This window comes from Tachysurus vachellii, chromosome 11 (genome assembly GCF_030014155.1).
Source record: "Tachysurus vachellii isolate PV-2020 chromosome 11, HZAU_Pvac_v1, whole genome shotgun sequence".
NCBI lineage: Eukaryota > Metazoa > Chordata > Actinopteri > Siluriformes > Bagridae > Tachysurus > Tachysurus vachellii.
In genome coordinates, this window is record NC_083470.1 from 25917622 (window position 1) to 25927621 (window position 10000).

Below are 10000 nucleotides of genomic sequence, written 5' to 3' on the forward strand. Positions count from 1 at the left end.
TGTGTTCAGTCGATCTGATCTCTCCTCCTTTCCCCCCGTCGACTGCTCTCGCTCTCCTCTCTGCACGCTCCTCCGTCTGTGAGGATGGAGAGATAAACGTTCTGTCTCACAGTAGTCACGCACAGCGAGGGTTAAACGAGGGACACTTTACACAGTCACATATCAGATTATACTGGTTTCCAGTTACACTTATACTGGTCGGACGATTCATACCAGTTTGGAGTCAATAATTAGACTGAGGTGATGAAGGAACCTTGAGAGGAACCAGACTCAAAAGTGAACCTCATCGTCATTTGGGTGACACTGGAGGGTGTGATTATAAACTGTTATAAACACCAGAGTGCTGTTATGAATGATGTCCTTTCTACGGTCAGATACAGTCTGGAGTTGAAGACACAATGAATGCTCGATTTCTCATAAAGCTGGAGCTGGAACATCTCTAGATACCACAGGATCCTCACAGGGTTGGACTCTTCTCACTGAAGGTCCGAAACCTCTGGATGACTCGGGATGGGAAGAAAAAGAGAAGCAGTGGAGCGGAATTAGCGTAGGTGCTAATATTGATCATATTAACCAGCACTAGATAATAATGTGTATTTGATCAGATCTACTGGAGCACACGGTTACACCTACTTCCCCTGAGACACGTGAGGCGAACATGAGCTACGTCACGGTGTGGTGTAATAAACTCAGAGTAAAGTGACATCCACACACTTCCACATACACGAGTGTCCATATGATTGACAGGAGAGAACGAGTAAGCCCCTCCCACCTAGACCGTGTAGCCTGCTCTAGGCTCCAGATTCCAGATTAGACTTCAGATGATAAGGTCAGCTTTTAATTCATAAAAGTGTTAAAAGTTTTTCATAAAAGTTTTTCAGCACTCTCCAGGTCTGATTGTTTTGTGATCAGATTTCGTCGGACTTTCCGGCTTTCGAGGCGACCGCGTTTAACTCTCTAACTCACGGAGTCCGATCGAAGCAGCGAGAAAGCTGTCGAGGTGATGAAGAAACCTTGAGAGGTTTCTTTATCGAGGACCATTTATTCTACCAGACTTTGGCCCTGGGTCAAATCTGTCTAATCTAAATACCCCCCCTGCTGTAGGTTATTATCCAACCCACTGATTTGTGTTGGTGTTGTTCAGCTCAAAGTGACCACGTACAGAACAGGAAGAGTGTAAGCAGTGAATAGATAAAAAATTCTCCATGATTTAAAAGTCTGAGCTGTTTGATATCCTCAGTGGTATTTACTCTGTTTCTAATGTACACCGTTCGAGCAGATAATAAACCGCAGACATCTCGGATCAGCCGCACGTACGTTATTTACATTTAGGATGGAGGGGTTTTCCAGGCTTTGAGATATTCAGAGATGTTCACAGAGCTCACGTATCGCATTCAGGTATCAGACCGACTCAGCACACCGACTCGCCTCGAAGCCTCACACGATGACGACGCGTTGGGATTTTGTTTTTCTACATGTAAACATGATCGTATGTGTTAAAGTATAACATCTGGATCGAATTCTGGATTTCCGATCGGTCAGGAGGTCATCAGAGGTTTTGTACACACGGTATCGTTTGTATAGCAACAGTTTGTTCACAGCGACACGGACGGCCTGTTTTCTGTTCTGTGAAATGTAACTATAATTTCTGTAAAATCAAATCACAGAGTGAGAGATTTATTCCGTCGATGTTCTGTCTGTGAGCCGTGAATCCACTTTAAAGGTGGGGTCTCCGATGTTTGAGAAGTGCTTCAGAAAACCGAGTCGGGACGACATGCTAAACAAAAATCAAAACAAACGTGTAGCCGACGAGCAGAAAGGGGCGGGGCTTGTCAATATGGGCGGAGAGAGTGTTCAGTGCGCGTGTGTGTCAATAACTCCTGAGCTAAACGCTGTTACTACACAAATAACACCTCTTTTCTATCGTAGTAATGTAGAGACGCAGCTACAACCGTGTTTTGTGTAGTAACAGTGTTTAGCTCAGGAGTTATTGACTCGGGAAACTCCAATCTGTGAACATGCACACATGCGCACTGAACACTCTCTCCGCCCATATTGACAAGACCCGCCCCTTTCTGCTCATTGTCTACACGTTTGTTATGATTGTCGTTTTGTTTGGTTGCCTAATGCAGTTTTCTGAAGCATTTCTCACATATCGGAGACCCCACCTTTAAGCTCTGGTTTACTGACCGGACGGTGACTCATCTGAGGGGATTCGAACACCTTCTGGATTTCTGCAGCAATAAATTGAACAGAAATAGAAATGAAAGTGAGTAGAATAGAATTGTTAGTGCAGCCACACGATTCTCTCCCAAACTCCAGATCAATGCAGAAGAAGTTTCTCTTTCTTCCCGAGCTGGTGATGGATGACGGCGACTCGAAGCCGAGCGCCATCGATCCGCTCTGTCGTCCCGAGCCCCGAACCTCAGCTCTCTAACGCACGCTTACCTTCATAAACCGCTCTTTATTGCTCACCGTGCGTCACCGCGATCACGTCCTGCTCCTAACACTCGTCCCTTTTTCATCAGATAATATCTTTCGATAAAATAAATATGCATAAAGTGGTTCAGAAATCGAACGGTTTAGTAACGGGAGCGGCTGCAAAGAGAGATCACGCTCGGAGACAAGACTTTTTAGGGTCCGGTTTTGTTCAGCATCAAACGCAGCAGTGTGTCGAAGTACAGAGTAAAAATCTTTTTCTTATCTCTTATTATTCCATCATCCCTGTAACAAATAAGTGTTAATAGCTGCCACCATCGTCCTCTTCTGACTCATCAGCGACTCAGAATAAAATAAACTAAACTTTGTGACTAACCACCGAACCCTTAAACTCTAATGCGTTATTTATTTCACCGCTTCTGTGATAGTAAAGTAGACCACAGAGATTCCTACAGACACAAAACCTAAACCCTGATCTCAGTCGTCACGCAGTCTGATTATCTGATCCACGCTGTGAGTCTGATCTCGTTTGCCGGTGGTTTTGCGTAACGATGTCTGGGTGCGATAATCATCCAGAACTCTTATCATCAGCCGTGTAGCTCGTTTCTCATTCCTCGGCTTGTTCAGTGATTATTATACACTGAGCTGCAGCCTATAGATTATCTCATAAACCCACTTTATTAGATGGCTTGTCGTTATCTGGTTACACAACAAATTCACTTTTTTCATTTCTTTTGAGAATTCTGAATTTCCTCTTCGCACCCCAACATGGTTTTTATGGCTGTTATTAAACAGCATGGTGTAAAACTGCTGAGAGACTGTGATCATCTTCTGTCATTAGGACCTGTGTTAAAATCCACACGATTATAAATAATACTCAAATATCTTCATTATAACTGCGAAAGTGTGATGTGACATCTGAAAATCACTCACCCGTCAGCTCACTCACTCACTGATTCACTCACTCACTGATTCACACTCTCACTGATTCACCCACTCACTGATTCACTCACTCACTGATTCACTCACTCACTGATTTACTATGCCACTGATTCAGATCAGTCACTGATTCACTCACTCACTGAATCACTCGCTCACTGATTCACACTCTCACTGATTCACACTCTCACTGATTCACCCACTCACTGATTCACCCACTCACTGATTCACTCACTCACTGATTCACTCACTGATTCACACTCTCACTGATTCACTCTCTCAATGATTAACTCACTCACTGATTCACTCACTCACTGATTCACCCACTCACTGATTCACACTCTCACTGATTCACCCACTCACTGATTCACCCACTCACTGATTCACTCACTCACTGATTTACTATGCCACTGATTCAGATCAGTCACTGATTCACTACTCACTGAATCACTCACTCACTGATTCACACTCTCAATGATTCACTCACTCACTGATTTACTATGCCACTGATTCAGATCAGTCACTGATTCCCTCTCACCGATTAAATCACTCCTTGATTCACTCTCTCACTGATTCACTTACTCACCAATTTACTACGCCACTGTTTCACTCACTAACAGATTCACTCTCTCACTGATTTACTATGCCACTGATTCACTCAGTCACTGCTCTCACTGATTCACTTACTCACTGATTCACTCAGAAGTTGATTCACATTCTTGCTGACTCACTCACTCACTAATTTACTTTCAATGATTCACTTACTCACTGATTTCCTCACTTGCTGATTCACTCTCATTCACTCAGACATTGATTCACTAGTAAATGATTCTCTCACTCACTGATCTTCACACTCATTTACTGATCCATTCGCTCATTGATTCACTCACTGATTCACTCTCTCTTCGATTCACTGATGTAATGATGCACTCACTTACCCTGAATTCACTTATTATCCTCCTAGCTGTCCTAATCTAAAGAGTGTGATCAGTGTACATGCAGACCACACACACACACACACACACACACACACACACACACACACTCAGACTGGTGTAATAAGGCTGTTTTGATCAGATTAGCAGAAATGGAACACAGGCAGATGAAATTGATGTTTGTGTTTGTTCTTTGTTAGAGGGAGACGGGAGGTTTAATAAACTCGGGGAATGAATGGCGCAGGAATGTTGCGTTTTAATTTCTTCCCGGAGCACGTTATTATTCCACACTATAGATTTACCCTCAGTAGCTTCACTTGTGCTCGCGGTGCTACACACCGATGAGAGTGTGTTTGTCTCTGATTAACGGCGCTGGCAGCACTTTTCATTGATGTGAGCTATTTGGCGCGACAGCGTTGTGCTGTGTTCGCTGTAGCAAAGAGACGTGTGCAGCCCCGCTGGCTCACACCTGATGCTTACTTCCTGTGTGTCTTTGTTGTGTGTGTGTGTGTGTGTGTATATATATATTTCACTCTATACCCAGATTGACACCAGGCCTGGAAAATGATGTGCTAGAAATGATTTCAAGGTAAAACGCTGACGGCGGCGTACAGTGAAGCGACAGCAGGAAACTCCCTGGGGGTGAGATTATCTGTGTCACGTGTGATATAAACACAGTACAGAGCTTCATACTGAGAGAGAGACAGGCAGACAGACAGACAGACAGACAGGCAGACAGACAGACAGACAGACAGGCAGACAGACAGACAGGCAGGCAGACAGACAGACAGGCAGACAGACAGACAGACAGACAGACAGGCAGACAGGCAGACAGACAGACAGGCAGACAGACAGACACTTAGACTCTTTAAATCAACTCTCTTCTGCCTCATTAGCAATGTCTCTGTCTGTTATTCTCACATTCTGACAGTCGCTTTTATACGCCTTCTGTTTCTCTGTCTGTCTGTCTGTCTGTCTGTCTGTCTGTCTGTCTGTCTGTTTCTCTGTCTGTCTGTCTGTCTGTCTGTCTGTCTGTCTGTCTGTCTGTCTGTCTGTCTGTTTCTCTGTCTGTCTGTCTGTCTGTCTGTCTGTCTGTTTCTCTGTCTGTCTGTCTGTCTGTCTGTTTGTCTGTCTGTCTGTCTGTTTGTCTGTCTGTCTGTCTGTCTGTTTCTCTGTCTGTCTGTCTGTCTGTCTGTCTGTTTCTCTGTCTGTCTGTTTGTTTGTCCGTCTGTCTGTCTGTCTGTCTGTCTGTCTGTTTGTCTGTCTGTCTGTCTGTTTCTCTGTCTGTCTGTCTGTCTGTCTGTTTGTCTGTCTGTCTGTCTGTCTGTCTGTTTCTCTGTCTGTTTGTCTGTCTGTCTGTCTGTCTGTCTGTCTGTTTCTCTGTCTGTTTGTCTGTCTGTCTGTTTCTCTGTCTGTTTGTCTGTCTGTCTGTCTGTCTGTCTCTTTCTGTCTCTCTGCCGGTTTCTCTCTCTTATTCAGTTTAACAACCTTTGAGGTTAACCACAGATTTAGAGACTCCATCTGGTGCTTTCATGAATGCTCGTCTAAACCACACACTCACACAAACAACACACACACACATACACACACGGTTGGTCCAGAACAAGCTGAATGCACTTCCCCTGTGCTGATTAAAGGCCGCTGGTCAGATCCCCAGTCCACTGCGGTCCGGCTTTCGCTTTCAGAAGTGTGTGATTTCCTCTTGTTTGTGTTTCATAATCGCTCCGGCGCTTCAGTCCACTCCCACACGCAATTTCAGCTTATGAAGTTATATTCAGAGCCCGTCGTCTCCGCTCTCTCTCTTTTTAAGACGTCATTTCGAGCACATCTGGAGCGGATTGTGAAACGCCGTGCCGACGGTCGTGCTAACGTTAATCGGCAGCTGGAGCGAAATCTTCGACACTGTGGTATCGTTTACCAGCACAGAGAAGGTGTGGAGGACACAAAGCATCCTGTCCCACAAGTCTACTTCGTACCAAAACGTGTGACGCTTTCAAAATCCTGACCTGGATGGACACTTTGTGGAGTCGATTCGTTTGGCAGATATTTTTATCCCGAGCAGCTTGTCTTGGACTTACACTCAGAGGACACAAGCTGCTGGTTTGTTTGTTGTTGGATTGTTTTGCTGCTTTTTCTATAATTAATCACAGCGCTTTCTTTTTTTCGTTCTGTTTCTGTAACTACGGATAGATTTTGTTTTGTACAAATCCACGTTGACTTCAACTTCAAATCCATTGGAATGTACAATGTGGAGTTTTCTCTTCAGTCCATCTGCTTAAAGGTGGGGTCTACGTTGTTTAAAATCCAATGTTGACATTTGAAATCACCAAAACAAACACGCCCCTAACCCAAACGGGTCCCACCCCTGTATCGATAGCTCCGCCCACACATACATACGTAACCCAGGCAACTAACGGAAAGAAACGTGTCTTTATCATAGCTGAAGGGAAGAACAATACGATTGCAGATAAACAAACAAGCAAAAATGACACACAAGCATAATCATGTAAAGGACAAAGACATATATTAGTTCTGTGTAACAAAACAAAACCAACGTTACTCACCTATCGAGAAGGAAAAAAGCGCCTCGGCGTCTTAAGTAAAGTTGGTCACATATTCACAGATTGGAGTTTCCCGAGTCAATAACTCCTGAGCTAAACACTGTTACTACACAAAACACGGTTGTAGCTGCGTCTCTACATTACTACGATAGAAAAGAGGTGTTATTTGTGTAGTAACAGCGTTTAGCTCAGGAGTTATTGACTCAGGAAACTCCAATCTGTGAATATGTGACCAACTTCCTGCTCCTTCAGTTCTCTCCAGCGCTGGAAAGCTGATCCTATATTAACACGTCCTACTTCTTACCTTATCGTAAGTCTTTCTTCACTTTCTTTCTTTGTTTTTATCCTCCATGTCAATGTTAAAACCGCTTTCTGCTAATGTCACACATGCGCACTGAACACTCTCTCCGCCCATATTGACAAGACACGCCCCTTTCTGCTCATTGGCTACACGGTTTTCTATCACTCGTACGAACAAAACCACGACACAAAAGGTCCCGAACGAGACGTGCTAAAGAGTTTCAGTTCTAATTAAACACTGGAGATGTTGCTGTGTGTAGAAATCTGAGTGGTCGAACATCACTGTGGTGCTCGTTATCGTAAATATCGTAAAGGTCGCAAACTGAACTGAGCTTTGGGTCGAGGTCACTCGAGGACGTCCGCAGACACTTGGAGACAGAAAAGAGCAAGAGATTTATTTATATATTTAGAACTGGATTGCTACCAACATGGCAACCCGGATGGGTAAATGTTACCTGGTCCTGTTTCTATTAGTCATTTTTATTGACATCTTTTCATTTATTCAGTCAATACAGCATGACGTTGCCACCATCCTGCATCACCATGACAACAACACTAATCAGGGAACTTCCTTTAACCCCCCCCACACCTTGGTTCTCAGGCTCTACACAGACCGAGGTGTCCCTTGTTACCCGATCCGCATCCGCTGCCTGATTTGCACACGTTGTTGGACAGTTTTTCATGTCCTTGTTATAACTGTGGCTTGTTTTTATTTTTGTGATGTTCAATTGCTCCGAGGATTAAATCAAGCTGTAAAACGTGAACGCGTTTCCCAAATTTTACTGCATTTACAAATCTTTCTGAAAATCTGATAATGAATTTTTTCATTGTGGAATTATTTTTGCAGGCTGACGCAAAACGAAAAAAAAAAAAAATCCATTGCACAGCAAAGCTAAAAAAAAAAATCACAGCAATGAATAATTGATTACAGAGATGTGTGTGTGTGTGTGGGAGTCATTTCTGTGCAGCTGTAACACACTGAAATTAGGCTGCGGTATTCAGGTGTGTGTGTGTGTGTGTGTGTGTGTGTGTGTGTGTGTGTGTGTGTAGCACAGTGCAAGCAGACTGTTGACACAAGTTGAACGCAATATTTATTACGCCTCTTATTTGTGACCTTGAGCAGAGTTTACTTGTATATCAGAGCCTGAGAGGTGTGTGTGTGTGTGTGTGTGTGTGTGTGTGCGTGCTGTATGAGAATACAGTACTACAGACCCCACATAGGTCTGATGGTGTCCTAAAGTAAACAGTGTGTGAGGAATAAGAGCTTTTCTCTCAGCACTATGTGCAGCTCCACACACCTGCAGCTCCAGTCATTTACACACAGGATTATTAAGCAGTGCTGTGTGTGTTTACCTCCAGGCTCCAGTCCATCATCACCGGGACTTTGTGCTGCTTTAGCGTGAACCATCACCACCATCATCACCATCATCATCATCATCATCCTCCACCTCCTCCTGATCACCATCACCACCATCATCATCATTATTATCCTCATCATCACCACCATCATCATCATTATTATCCTCCTCATCACCACCATCATCATCATCCTCCACCTCCTCCTGATCACCATCACCACCATCATCATCATTATTATCCACCTCATCACCACCATCATCATCATCCTCCACCTCCTCCTGATCACCATAACCACCATCATCATCATTATTATCCTCATCATCAACACCATCACCATCCTCCACTTCCTCCTCCTCCTCCTCCTCCTCATCACCACCACCACCACCATCATCATTATTATCCTCATCATCACCACCATCATCATCATTACTATCCTCATCATCAACACCATCACCATCATCATCCTCCTCCTCCTCCTCCTCCTCCTCATCACCACCACCACCATCATCATTCTTATCTCATGATCACCATCATAACTGTCATGATCATCATCTTCATCACCATCATAATTATCACCAGCACCACCAGCACCATCATCATCATCATCATCAGTTTCTTTGAAATTGTAACCTTCCTCCTCTTGGTGACTTCACAGTAACAGATACCGGAGACTCACAGAGATAAAATCGCTGAATGTGTGAACACAGTTTAACCTGTTCAGAGGGATGTGATGTCTGCCCTCTTCGACATATACAGTATGTGTGTGTGTGTGTGTGTGTGTGTGTGTATGTGTGTGTGTGTGTGTGTATGAGTGTGTGCGCATTTGTGTGTGCATGTATGTGTGTGTGTGCAAGTGTGTGTGAGTGTGTAATGCCCGCATCAATAAGACCTTATGCTACTGGGTTCATTGTAGAGTGTGTGGTTGTGCATGTGTGTGTTTGTGTGTGCCTGTGTGTGAGAGTGTGTGTATAAGGGTGTGTGTGTATAAGTGTGTGTGTAAAGCCTGCAACAATAAGACCTTGTGCTACTGGGTTCATTGTAGAGTGTGTGAGAATGTGTAAGTGTGTGTGTGTGTGTGTGTGTGTGTGTGTGAACCACAAGCAGTGTGTATAGAGGAATGCCCCTGGGGTGCAGTAGACTAAAAGACTGCTGCTACATCCAATCTCTGCCTCTGCATCACCTACAGCTACAACATACTGCATCAGAAATCTCACACACACACACACACACACACACACACACACACACACACACACACACACACACACACACAATGTTATTGTGGAATAACCATGCATATGGAAGAACTTGGCTTTCATCACAAAATGTCACTAGCCTAGCATGACTGGTTTCAAACCCTGCGGTCGTGCTAACAAGCAACAAGTTTTCTGTCCAATCAGCTCGGAATCAGGTTTCTAAAATGTGATGATGGTGATGATGATGATGATGATGGTGATGATGATGATG

The 10000-nt window shown here is 44.1% G+C and overlaps 1 protein-coding gene across 1 annotated transcript in view; it reads left to right on the top strand.

The window, feature by feature from the left end:
* Nucleotides 1-10000, top strand: part of si:dkeyp-14d3.1 (transmembrane protein 132C) — a 188959-nt gene that overhangs the window by 34554 nt on the left and 144405 nt on the right. The gene's annotated exons all lie outside the window — the stretch shown is intronic.